The following is a 14,302-nucleotide window of genomic DNA, read 5'->3' as shown; positions in this document are numbered from 1 at the left end:
TTGAATAATAAAAATAAATTGTTTAATAATTAAAACTTTTTACGAAAACTAATAGGTAGCTCTGCACTTATTAATTTATTATGCCTCACTTATTTGCCTAATTTTTTTTTCACCTAGTGAAAAGTAATAAAGGTTGATTTTTGTAACTTATAATCAAACTTGTGGTACATAACAAGCATCCTTTGGTTAATAAACATGAATTGTTTAATAAATTTTAAAACTTTTTACGAAAACTAATAGGTAGCTCTACACTTACTAGATTATCATGCCCCACTTATTTGCCTAATTTTTTCTTCAAGGCAGCCACCTATTGAAAGTAATAAGGGTTGATTTTTGTAACTTATAATCAAAATTGTGGTACATAAGAAGTGCATCCTTTTGGATAATAAAAAAAATTGTTTAATAAATTTTAAAACTTTTTACGAAAACTAATAGGTAGCTGTGCACTTATTAGTTTATTATGTCCCACTTATTTGCCTATTTTTTTCTTCAAGGCAGACACCTACTGAAAGTAATAAAGGTTGATTTTTGTAACTTATATTCAACCTTGTTGTACATATGAAGTTCAATCCTTTGAATAATAAAAAAAAATTGTTTAATAAATTTTAAAACTTTTTATCAAAACTAATAGGTACCTCTGCACTTATTAGTTTATTATGTCCCACTTATTTGCCTATTTTTTTCTTCAAGGCAGCCACCTAGTGAAAGTAATAAGGGTTGATATGTGTAACTTATATTCAAACTTGTGGTACATAAGAAGTTCATTCCTTTGAATAATAAAACAAAATTGTTTAATAAATTTTAAAACTTTTTACGAAAACTAATAGGTAGCTCTCCACATATTTGTTTATTATGCCTCACTTATTTGCCTATTTTTTTTCTTCAAGGCAGCCAACTAGTGAAAATAATAAGGGTTGTTTTTTGTACAAAAAAATCAAACTTGTGGTACATAAGAAGTGCATCCTTTTGGATAATAAATAAAAATCAATGAGTATATTTTAACACTCTTTACGATAATAATACCTAGCTCTCCTATTATTTCTTTATTATGCCCCATTTATTTGCCTATTTTTTTTTTCAAGGCAGCCACCTAGCTAAAGTAATAAATGTTTATTTTTTTAATTTATAATCAAACTTGTGGTACATAAGAAGTGCTCCCTACCTTTGAATAATAAAAATAAATTGTTTAATAAATTTTAAAACTTTTTATGAAAACTAATATGTAACTCTCCACATATTTGTTTATTATGCCCCACTTATTTGCCTCTTTTTTTCTTTAAGATAGTCACCTAGTGAAATTAATAAGGGTTGATTTGTGTAACTTATATTCAAATTTATAGTACGTAAGAAGTTCATTCCTTTGAATAATAAAAATAAATTGTTTAATAAATTTTAAAACTTTTTACGAAAACTAATAGGTAGCTCTGCACTTATTAATTTATTATGCCTCACCTATTTGCCTAATTTTTTCTTCACCTAGTGAAAAGTAATAAAGGTTGATTTTTGTAACTTATAATCAAACTTGTGGTACATAACAAGCATCCTTTGGTTAATAAACATGAATTGTTTAATAAATTTTAAAACTTTTTATGAAAACTAATAGGTAGCTCTACACTTACTAGATTATCATGCCCCACTTATTTTCCTAATTTTTTCTTCAAGGCAGCCACCTATTGAAAGTAATAAGGGTTGATTTTTGTAACTTATAATCAAAATTGTGGTACATAAGAAGTGCATCCTTTTGGATAATAAAAAAAATTGTTTAATAAATTTTAAAATTTTTTACGAAAACTAATAGGTAGCTGTGCACTTATTAGTTTATTATGTCCCACTTATTTGCCTATTTTTTTCTTCAAGACAGCCACCTAGTGAAAGGAAGAATGGTTGATTTTTGTAACTTATAATCAAACTTGTGGTACATAAGAATTGCATCCCTTTGGATAATAAAAATAAATTGTTTAATAAATTTTAAAACTTTTTACGAAAACTAATATGTAGCTTTGCACTTATTTGTTTATTATGTCCCACTTATTTTCCTATTATTTTCTTCAAGACAACCACCTAGTGAAAGTAATAAGAGTTGATTTTTTTAACTTATATTCAAACTTGTGGTACATAAGAACATTCCTTTGAATAATAAAAAAAAATTGTTTAATAAATTTTAAAACTTTTTACGAAAACTAATAGGTAGCTCTCCACATATTTGTTCATTATGCATCACTTATTTGCCTCTTTTTTTTTTCTTCAAGACAGCCACTTAGTGATAGGAGTAAGGGTTGATTTTTGTAACTTATATTCAAACTTGTAGTACATAAGAAGTTCATTCCTTTGAACAATAAAAATAAATTGTTTAATAAATTTTAAAACTTTTTACGAAAACTAATAGATAACTCTCCACTTATTTGTTTATTATGCCTCACTTATTTGTCTATTTTTTTCTTCAAGGCAGCCACCTAGTGAAAGTAATAAAGCTTGATTTTTGTAACTTATATTCAAACTTGTAGCACATAATAAGTGCATCAATTTGAATAATAAAAATAAATTGTTTAATAAATTTTAAAATTTTTACGAAAACTAATAGGTAGCTCTGCACATATTTGTTTATTGTGCCCCACTTGTTTGCCTCTTTTTTTCTTCAAGATAGCCACAAAGTGAAAGTAATAAGGGTTGATTTTTGTAACTTATATTCAAACTTGTGGTACCTAAGAAGTTCATTCCTTTGAATAATAAAAATAAATTGTTTAATAAATTTTAAAACTTTTTACGAAAACTAATAGATAGCTCTCCACTTATTTGTTTATTATGACCCAATTATTTGTCTATTTTTTTTCTTCAAGGCTACCTAGTGAAAGTAATAAGGGTAGATTTTTGTAACTTATATTCAAATTTGTAGTACATAATAAGTGCATCCATTTGAATAATAAAAATGAATTGTTTAATAAATTTTAAAACTTTTTACGAAAACTAATAGGTAGCTCTGCACTTATTAGTTTATTATGCCCCACTTATTTGCCTAATTTTTTCTTCAAGGCAGCCACCTAGTGAAAAGTAATAAAGGTTGATTTTTGTAACTTATAATCAAACTTGTGGTACATAAGAACTGCATCCCTTTGGATAATAAAAAAATTTGTTTTATAAATTTTAAAACTTTTTACGAAAACTAATAGGTAGCTCTACACTTATTAGTTTATTATGCCCCACTTATTTGCCTAATTTTTTCTTCAAGCAGCCACCTATTGAATGAAATAAGGGTGGATTTTTGTACAAAATAATCAAACTTGTGGTACATAAGAAGTGCATCCTTTTGGATAATAAATAAAAATCAATGAGTATATTTTAACACTTTGTACGAAAATAATACGTAGCTCTCCAATCATTTGTTTATTATGCCCCACTTATTTGCCTTTTTTTTCCAACGCAGCCACCTAGTGAAAGTAATAAAGGTTTATTTTTTTAACTTATAATCAAACTTGTGGTACATAAGAAGTGCATCCTTTTGGATAATAAATAAAAATTGATGTGTATATTTTAACACTTTGTACGAAAATAATACGTAGCTCTGCACTTATTAGTTTATTATGCCCAATTTATTTGCCTAATTTTTTCTTCAAGGCAGCCACCTATTGAATGTGATAAGGGTTGATTTTTGTACAAAATAATCAAACTTGTGGTACATAAGAAGTGTATCCTTTTGGATAATAAATAAAAATCAATGAGTATATTTTAACACTTTGTACGAAAATAGTACGTAGCTCTCAAATTACTTATTTATTATGCCCCACTTGTTTGCCTAATTTTTTTTTTCAAGGCAGCCACCTATTGAAAATAATCAAGGTTTATTTTTGTAACTTATAATCAAACTTGTGGTACTGCATTCTTTTGGATAATAAATAAAATATGATGAGTATATTTTAAGACTTTGTACGAAAATAATACGTAGCTCTCCACTTATTTGTTTATTATGCTCCACTTATTTGCCTATTTTTTTCTTCAAGGCAGCCACCTAGTGAAAGTAATAAGGGTTGATTTTTGTAACTTATATTCAAACTTGTGGTACATAAGAAGTTCATTCCTTTGAATAATAAAAATAAATTTTATAATAAATTTTAAAACTTTTTACGAAAACTAATAGGTAGGTGTCCACATATTTGTTTATTATGCCCCACATATTTATCTATTTTTTTTTCAAGGCAGCTACCTAGTGTAAGTAATAAGTTTTGATTTTTGTAACGTATATTCAAATTTGTTGTACATAATAAGTGCATGCCTTTGAATAACAAAAATAAATTGTTTAATAAATTTAAAAACTTTTTACGAAAACTAATAGATAGCTCTCCACTTATTTGTTTATTATGCCCCACTTGTTTGTTTATTTTTTTCTTCAAGGCAGCAACCTAGTGAAAGTAATAAGGGTTAAGTTTTGTAACTTATATTCAAATTTGTAGTACATAATAAGTGCATCCCTTTGAATAATATAAATGAATTGTTTAATAAATTTTAAAACTTTTTACGAAAACTAATAGGTAGCTCTCCAATTATTTGTTTATTATGCCCCACTTATTTGTCTATTTTTTTCTTCAAGGCAGCCACCTAGTGAAAGTAATAAGGGTTGATTTTTGTATCTTATATTCAAATTTGTAGTACATAATATCCATTTGAATAATAAAAATAAATTGTTTAATAAATTTTAAAACTTTTTACGAAAACTAATAGGTAGCTGTCCACATATTTGTTTATTATCCACACTTATTTGTCTCTTTTTTTCTTCAAGACAGCCACCTAGTTAAAGTAATAAGGGTTGATTTTTGTAACTTATATTCAAACTTGTGATACATAAGAAGTTCATTCCTTTCAATACTAAAAATAAATTGTTTAATAAATTTTAAAACTTTTTACGAAAACTAATAGGTAGGTCTGCACATATTTGTTTATTATCCGCACTTATTTGTGTCTTTTTTTCTTCGAGACAGCCACCTAGTGAAAGTAATAAGGATTGATTTTTGTAACTTATATTCAAACTTGTGATACATAAGAAGTTCATTCCTTTCAATACTAAAAATAAATTGTTTAATAAATTTTAAAACTTTTTACGAAAATTAATAGGTAGGTCTCCACATATTTGTTTATTATGCCCCACTTATTTATCTATTTTATTTCTTCAAGGCAGCCACCTAGTGAAAATAATAAGGGTTGATTTTTGTTCAAAATAATCAAACTTGTGGTACATAAGAAGTGCATCCTTTTGGATAATAAATAAAAATCAATGACTATATTTTAACACTTTGTACAAAAATAATACGTAGCTCTCCAATCATTTGTTTATTATGCCCCACTTATTTGCCTTTTTTTTCCAAGGCAACCACCTAGTGAAAGTAATAAAGGTTTATTTTTTAAACTTATAATCAAACTTGTGGTACATAAGAAGTGCATCCTTTTGGATAAAAAATAAAATATGATGAGTATATTTTAACACTTTGTACGAAAATAATACGTAGCCTTCCACTTATTTGTTTATTATGTCCCACTTATTTGTCTATTTTTTTCTTCAAGGCAGTCACCTAGTGAAAGTAATAAGGGTTGATTTTTGTAACTTATATTCAAACTTGTGGTACATAAGAAGTTCATTCCTTTGAATAATAAAAATAAATTGTTTAATAAATTTTAAAACTCTTTACGAAAACTAATAGGTAGCTCTCCACATATTTGTTTATTATGCCTCACTTATTTGGCTATATTTTTTCTTCAAAGGAGCCACCTAGTGAAAGTAGTAAGGATTTATTTTTGTAACTTATATTCAAACTTGTGGTATATAAGAAGTTCATTCCTTTGAATAATAAAAATAAATTGTTTAATAAATTTTAAAACTTTTTATGAAAACTAATAGCTAACTTTCCACTTATTTGTTTATTATGCCCCACTTATTTGTCTATTTTTTTCTTCAAGGCAGCCACCTAGTGAAAGTAATAAGTGTTGATTTTTGTAATTTATATTCAAACTTGTAGTACATAAGAAGTACTTCCCTTTGAATAATAAAAATAAATTGTTTAATAAATTTTAAAACTTTTTATGAAAACAAATAGACAGCTCTCCACTTATTTGTTTATTATGCCCCATTTATTTGCCTAATTTTTTCTTCAAGGCGGTAACTTAGTGAAAGTAATAAAGGTTGATTTTTGTAACTTATTTTCAAATTTGTAGTACATAATAAGTGCATCCCTTTGAATAATAAAAATAAATTGTTTAATAAATTTGAAAACTTTTTACGAAAACTAATAGATAGCTCTCCATTTATTTGTTTATTATGCCCCACTTATTTGTCTATTTTTTTTCTTCAAGGCAAGCACCTACTGAAAGTAATAAGCGTTGATTTTTGTAACTTATATTCAAATTTGTAGTACATAATAAGTACTTCCCTTTGAATAGTAAAAATAAATTGTTTAATAAATTTTAAAACTTTTTTACGAAAACAAATAGATACCTCTCCACTTATTTGTTTATTTTGCCCCACTTATTTGTCTAATTTTTTCTTCAAGGCAACAACCTAGTGAAAGTAATAAGGGTTGATTTTTTTGTACAAAATAATCAAACTTGTGGTACATAAGGAGTGCATCATTTTGGAGAATAAATAAAAATCAATGAGTATATTTTAACACTTTGTAGGAAAATAAAAAGTAGCTCTCCACTTTTTTGTGTATTATGCCCACTTTTTGGCCTATTTTTTTTTCAAGGCAGTCACCTAGTGAAAGTAATAAAGGTTGATTTTTGTAACTTATAATCAAACTTGTGGTACATGAAAAGTGCATCCTTTAGCATAATAAATAAAAATTGATGAGTATATTTTAACACGTTTTACGAAAATTAATAGGTGGCTCTGCACTTATTTGTTTATTATGCCCCACTTATTTGCCTATTTTTTTTTTTCTTGAACGCAGCTACCTAGTGGAAGTTATAAGGGTTGATTTTTGTAACTTCTATTCAAACTTGTGGTACATAAGAAATGCTTCCCTTTGAATAATAAAAATAAATTGTTTAATAAATTTTAAAACTTTTTACGAAAATTAATAGGTAGCTCTCCACATATTTGTTTATTATGCCCCACTTATTTGCCTCTTCTTTTCTTCAAGGCAGCCACTTAGAGAAAGTAATAAAGGTTTATTTTTTGTAAATTATAATCAAACTTGTGGTACATAAGAAGTGCATCCCTTTGCATAATAAATAAAAATTGATGAATATATTTTAACACTTTGTACGAAAATAATTCGTTGCTCTGCACTTATTTGTTTATTATGCTCCACTTATTTGCTTATTTTATTCTTTATGGAAGCCACCTAGTGAAAGTAATAAGAGTTGATTTTTGTAACTTATATTCAAACCTATGGTACATAAGAAGTGAATCCCTTTGAATAATAAAAATAAATTGTTTAATAAATTTTAAAACTTTTTACGAAAACTAATAGGTAGCTCTGCACTTATTTGTTTATTATGTCGCACTTATTTGCCTACTTTTTTCTTCAAGCCAGCCACCTAGTGAAAGTAATAAGGGTTGATTTTTGTAACTTATATTCAAACTTGTGATACATAAGAAGTGAATCCCTTTGAATAATTAAATTAAATTGTTTAAAAATTTTTAAAACTTTTTACTAAAACTAATAGCTAGCTCTGCACTTATCTATTTATTATGTCCCACTTATTTGTCTATTTTTTTCTTCAAGGCAGCCACCTAGTGAAAGTAATAAGGGTTGATTTTTGTAACTTATATTCAAACTTGTGGTACATAAGAAATGAATTCGTTTGAATAATATAAAAATTGTTTAATAAATTTTATAACTTTTTACGAAAACTAATAGGTAGCTCTGCACTTATTTGTTCATTATGCCCCACTTATTTGCAATTTATAATATAACTTGAGGTACATAAGAAGTGCATCCTTTTGGATAATAAATAAAATTGAGTGTATATTTTAATACTTTGTACGAAAATAATACGTAGCTCTCCACTTATTTGTTTATTATGCCCCACTTATTTGCAATTTTTTTTCAAGGCAGCCACATAGTGAAAGTAATAAAAGTTTATTTTTGTAACTTATAATCAAACTTGTGGTACATAAGAAATGCATCTTGTTGGATAATAAATAAAAATTGATGAATATATTTTAACATTTTGTACGAAAATAATTCGTTACTCTCCACTTATTTGTTTATTATGTCCCACTTATTTGCCTATCTTTTTCTACAAGGCAGCCACCTAGTAAAAGTAATATGGGTTGATTTTTGTAACTTGTATTCAAACTTGTGGTACATAAGAAGTGCATCCCTTTGAATATATTTTAACACTTTGTACGAAAATAATATGTAACTCTCCAATTATTTGTTTATTATGCCCTGCTTATTTGCCTATTTTTTTTAGGCAGCCGAAAGTAATAAAGGTTTATTTTTGTAACTTATAATCAAACTTGTGGTACATAAGAAGTGCATCCTTTTGGATAATAAATAAAAATTGATGAGTATATTTTAACACTTTGGACGAAAATGATACATAGCTCTCCACTTATTTGTTTACTATGCCCCACTTATTTGCCTATTTTTTTCTTCAAGGCAATCACCTAGTGAAAGTAATAAGAGTTGAGCCACCTAGTGCAAGTAATAAGTGTTGAAAGGGGGAGCCTTTCATCCATAAATGAAAAACAATTTTGATGATGTCTACTGATCTAGGATAAAACATAACTTGGTCCAGTTAGGATATGCATTAGGCAAATAGCTTCTCTTTATCAAATGTATTTCAGGCCTGTTGTGTAATTCTGCATATGATTAGTTTTTTAACTAATGGATTAACTGTGAGTATGGTACAAAGTAAGTGAAAATATACTCACGATAATCGATTAGGTAAATTGTGATACACTTATTATTTTATTATGGCCCACTTATTTGCCTATTTTTTTCTTCAGTGCAGCCATCTAGTGCAAGTATTAAGCGTTTATTTTTATATTTTATAATAAAACTTGTGATACATAATAAGTGCATCGCTTTCGATAATAAAAAATAAATAGATTAGTAAATTTTAACTTATTGTACGAAAAGTAACAAGCAAATCCCTACATATGTGTTCATTGTGCCCCACTTAGATATAGATCTTATTTGACTTATTATTCTTTTTAAAGTCAATCCTCACCTTGTGCAAAAGCTAATGGTTTTTTTACTTGTAAGCAAATTCGTGGTACATAGAAAGTACATGTCATTCGATGAAAAAAAATATAGTAAATTTTAAAAAAAAATTGAAAAGTAATACGCAACTCCCCACTTATTTGTTCTTTCTGTCCTACTTATTTGCCTATCTAATTTGGCCTATTGTTTTTCTCCACCTCAGCCACCTAGTGCAAACAATAAGGGTTGATTTTGTAACTTATAATGACATTCGTGGTACATAAGAAGTACATCCCATTAGACAATAAAAAAAGATCGCTTAGTAAATTTTAAAAAATTGTACGAAAAGTAATAAACAACTCCCTACTATTTGTTCATTGTGCCCCACTTAAATTGAGATTTTATATGACTTATTTTCTTATCAAGCCCGCCACCTTGTGAAAAAAAATAAGGATTGTTTTTTGATTTGTAAGCAAATTCATGGTACATAAAAAGTACATCCCCATTAGATAAAAAAAAATATAGTAAATTTTAAAAAATTGTATGAAAAGTAATATGCAACTCCCCATTTATTTGTTCTTTTTGTGCCCCATTTATTTGCCTATCTAATTGGGCCTATTTTTTTCTTCAAGCCAGCCACCTAGTGCAAACAAGAAGGGTTGATTTTTGTAACTTATAATGAAATTTGTGGTACATAAGAAGTACATCCCATTAGACGAAAAAAAAAGATTGATTAGTAAATTTTAAAAATTTGTACGCAAAGTAACAAGCAACTCCTCACATGTTTGTTCATTGTGCCCCCTTAGATTGAGATCTTATTTGACTCTTTTTTTTTTCAATCAGTGATCTTGTGCAAAAAATAAGGATTGTTTTTTGACTTGTAAGCAAATTCGTGGTACATAAAAAGTACATCCCATTTGATGAAAAAAAGATATAGTAAATTTTAAAAAATTGTTTGAAAAGTAATATGCAACTTCCCACTTATTTGTTCTTTGTGCCGCACTTATTTGCCTATTTAATTTGACCTATTTTTTTCTCCAAGGTAGCCACTTAGTGCAAATAATAAGGGTTAATTTTGTAACTTATAGTGAAATTCGTGGTACATTAGAAGTACACCCCTTTAGACGAAAAAAAAGATTGATTAGTAAATTTAAAAACATTGTACCGAAAGTAACAAACAATTCCCCACATATTTGTTCATTGTGCCCCACTTCGATTGAGATCTTATTTGACTTATTATGTTTTTAAAGCCAATCACTTTGTCAAAAAGTAAGGGTTGTTTTTTTTGACTTGTAAGCAAATTCGTGGTAAATAAAAAGTTCATCCCATTGGATGAAAAAACAATTTATTAGTAAATTTTTTAAAATTGTACGAAAAATAACAAGCAACTCCCCACATATTTTTTCATTATGCCCCGCTTAAATTGAGATCTTATTTGACTTATATTTTTTTTTCAAACCGGTCACCTTGTGCAAAAAATAAGGATTTTTTTTAGTTGTAAGCAAATTCGTGGTACATAAAGAGTACATGCCATTGGATGAAACAAATTATAGTAAATTTTAAAAAAATTGTTTGAAAAGTAATGCGCAACTCCCCACTTATTTGTTCTTTGCGCCCCACTTATTTGCCTATCTAATTTGGACTATTTTTTTCTTCAAGCCAGCCACCTTGTGTAAACAATATGGGTTGATTTTTTTAACTTATAATGAAATTTGTGGTACATAAGAAGTACATCCCATTAGACGATAAAAAAAGATAGTAAATTTAGAAAAATTGTATGATAAGTAATAAACAACTCCCCACATATTCATTCATTGTACCCCACTTAGATTGAGATTTGATTTGACTTATTTTTTTATCTAGCCAGCCACCTTGTGCATAAAATAAGTATTATTTTTTTATTTGTAAGCAAATTCGTGGTACATAAAAATTATGTCCCATTGGATGAAACTATAATTTATTAGTAAATTTTAAAAATTGTACGAAAAGTAATAAGCAACTTCCTACATATTTGTTCATTATGGCCCAGTTATATTGAAATCTTATTTGACTTCTATTTTTTTCAAGCCAGTCGTCTTTTGCAAAAAATAACGATTGTTTCTTTACTTGTAAGAATATTCGTGGTACGTAAAAAGTACATGCCATTCGATAAAAAAAAATATAGTAAATTTTAAAAAATTGTATGAAAAGTAAAATTCAATTCCTCACTTATTTATTCTTTGTGCCCACTTATTTGCCTATATAATTTGCCTATTTTTTCTCAAAGTCAGCTGGCCACCTAGTGCAAACAATAAAGGTTGATTTTGTAACTTATAATGAAATTTGTGGTACATAAGAAGTACACTCCGTTAGACGAAAAAAAAGATCAATTAGTAAATTTTAAAAAATTGTACAAAAAGTAATAAATAACTCCCCACATATTTGTTCATTGTGCCTTACTTAGATTGAGATTTTATTTGACTTATTTCTTTTATCAAATCCGCCACCTTGTGCAAAAAATAAGGATTGTTTTTTCATTTGTAACCAAATTCGTGGTACATAAAAACTACATCCCATTGGATGAAAAAATATAGTAAATTTTAAAAAATTATATGAAAAGTAAAACTCAACTCCCCACTTATTTGTTCTTTCTGCCCCACTTATTTGCCTATCTAATTTGGCCTATTTTTTTTTCAAGCTAGCCACCTAGTGCAACCAATAAGGGTTGATTTTGTAATTTACAATGAAATTCGTGGTACATAAGAAGTACATCCCATTAGACAAAAAAAAAGATTGATTAGTAAATTTAAAAAAAAAATGTACAAAAAGTAATAAGGAACTCCCCACATATTTGTCCATTGTGCCCCACTTAGATTGAGATCTTATTTGACTTATTATTTTTAAAAGGTAGTCACCTTGTGCAAAAAATAAGGGTTGTTTTTTTTTACTTTTAAGCAAATTTGAGGTAAATGAAAAGTTCATCCCATTGGATGAAAAAAAAATTATTGGTAAATTTTTAAAAATTGTACGAAAAATAACAAGCAACAGCCCACATAATTGTTCATTATGCCCCACTTAGATTGAGATCTTATTTGACTTATATTTTTTTTCAAGTCAGCCACCTTGTGCAAAAAATAAGGATTGTTTTTTTACTTGTAAGAAAATTCATGGTATTATAAGAACATGCCTTTGGGTGAAAAAAGAACATGCCTTTTGAATTGTAATACGCAACTCCCCACTTATTTGTTCTTTGAGCCCCACTTATTTTCCTATCTAATTTGGCCTATTTTTTTTTCTTCAAGTCAGCCACCTAGTGCAAACAATAAGAGTTAATTTTTGTAACTTATAATAAAATTTGTGGTACCTAACAAGTAGATCCCATTAAACAAAAAAAAAAAAGATTGATTAGTAAATTTTAAGAAATTGTACGCAAACTAACAAGCAAGTCCTCACATATTTGTTTATTGTGCCCCACTTAGATTGAGATCTTATTTGACTCTTTTTTTTTCAATCTAGCCACCTTGCTCAAAAAATAAGGATTGTTTTTTACTTGTAAGCAAATTCGTGGTACATAAAAAGTACATCCCAATGGATGAAAAAAAAAATATAGTAAATTTAAAAAAATTGTTTAAAAAGTAATACGCAACTCCCCAATTATTTGTTCTTTGTGCCCCACTTATTTGTCTATCTAATTTGGCCTATTTTTGTCTTCAAGCCAGCCACCTAGTGCAAACAATAAGCGTTGATTTTTGTAACTTATAATGAAATTCGTGGTATGTAAGAAGTACATTTCATTAGACGAAAAAAAAATTGATTAGAAAATTTTGAAAAATTGTACAAAAATAACAAGCAGCTCCCCACATATTTTTTCATTATGCCCCACTTAGATCGAGATCTTATTTGACTTATATTTTATTTCAAGTCAGCCCCCTTGTGCAAAAAATAAGGATTATTTTTTGACTTGTTACCAAATTGGTGGTACAAAAGTACATCCCATTAGATGAAAATAAATATAGTAAATTTTAAAAAATTGTATGAAAAGTAAAACACAAATCCCCTCTAATTTGTTCTTTGTGCCCCACTTATTTGTCTATCTAATTTTGCCTATTTTTTTCTTCAAGTCAACCACCTAGTGAAAACAATAAGGGTTGATTTTGTAACTTATAATGAAATTTGTGGTACATAAGAAGTACATCTCGTTAGCCGGAAGAAAAATATTGATTAGTATATGTTAAAAAAATATACGAAAAGTAACAAGCAACCCCCACATATTTGTTCATTGTGGCCCACTTACATTGAGATCTTATTTGACTTATTATTTTTTTTAAAGTTAGTCATCTTGTAAAAAAATAAGGGTTGTTTTTCTGACTTGTAAGCAAATTCATGGTAAATAAAATTTAAAATATTAAGAAATATAACAAGCAACTAGTCACATATTTGTTCATTATGCCCCAATTGGATTAATAGCTTATTTGACTTATACTTTTTTTCAAGCCAACCACCTTGTGTGAAAAGTAAGGATTGTTTTTTGACTTGTAAGCAAATTCGTGGTACCTAAAAAGTACATCCCAGGATGAAAAAAAAATAGTAAATTTTAAAAAATTGTATGAAAAGTAATATGCAACTCCCCACATATTTGTTCTTTGTGCCCCATTTATTTGCCTATCTAATTTGGCCTATTCTTTTCTTCAAGCCATCTACCTAGTGCAAACAATAAGGGTTGATTTTTGTAACTTATAATGAAATTTGTGGTACATAAGAACTACATCTCATTAGACGAAAAAAAAAACATTGATTAGTAAATTTAAAACTTTTTACGCAAAGTAACAAGCAACTCCTCACATATTTGTTCATATTGCCCCACTTAGATTGAGATCTTATTTGATTTTTTTTTTCAAGCTAGCCACCTTCTACAAAAAAATAAGGATTGCTTTTTGACTTGTAAGCAGATTCGTGGTACATAATAAGTACATCCCATTGGATGAAAAAAAATATAGTAAATTTTAAAAAAATATATGAAAAGTAAAACGTAACTCCTCACTTATTTGTTCTTTTTGCCCCACTTATTTGCTTATCTAATTTGGCCTATTTTTTTCTTCAAGCCAGCCACCTAGTGTAAACAATAAGGGTTGATTTTGTAACTTATAATGAAATTCGTGGTACACAAGAAGTACATCCCATTA

Source organism: Vigna unguiculata, chromosome 3 (assembly GCF_004118075.2).
Source record: "Vigna unguiculata cultivar IT97K-499-35 chromosome 3, ASM411807v1, whole genome shotgun sequence".
NCBI lineage: Eukaryota > Viridiplantae > Streptophyta > Magnoliopsida > Fabales > Fabaceae > Vigna > Vigna unguiculata.
This window is presented reverse-complemented; position numbering follows the sequence as displayed.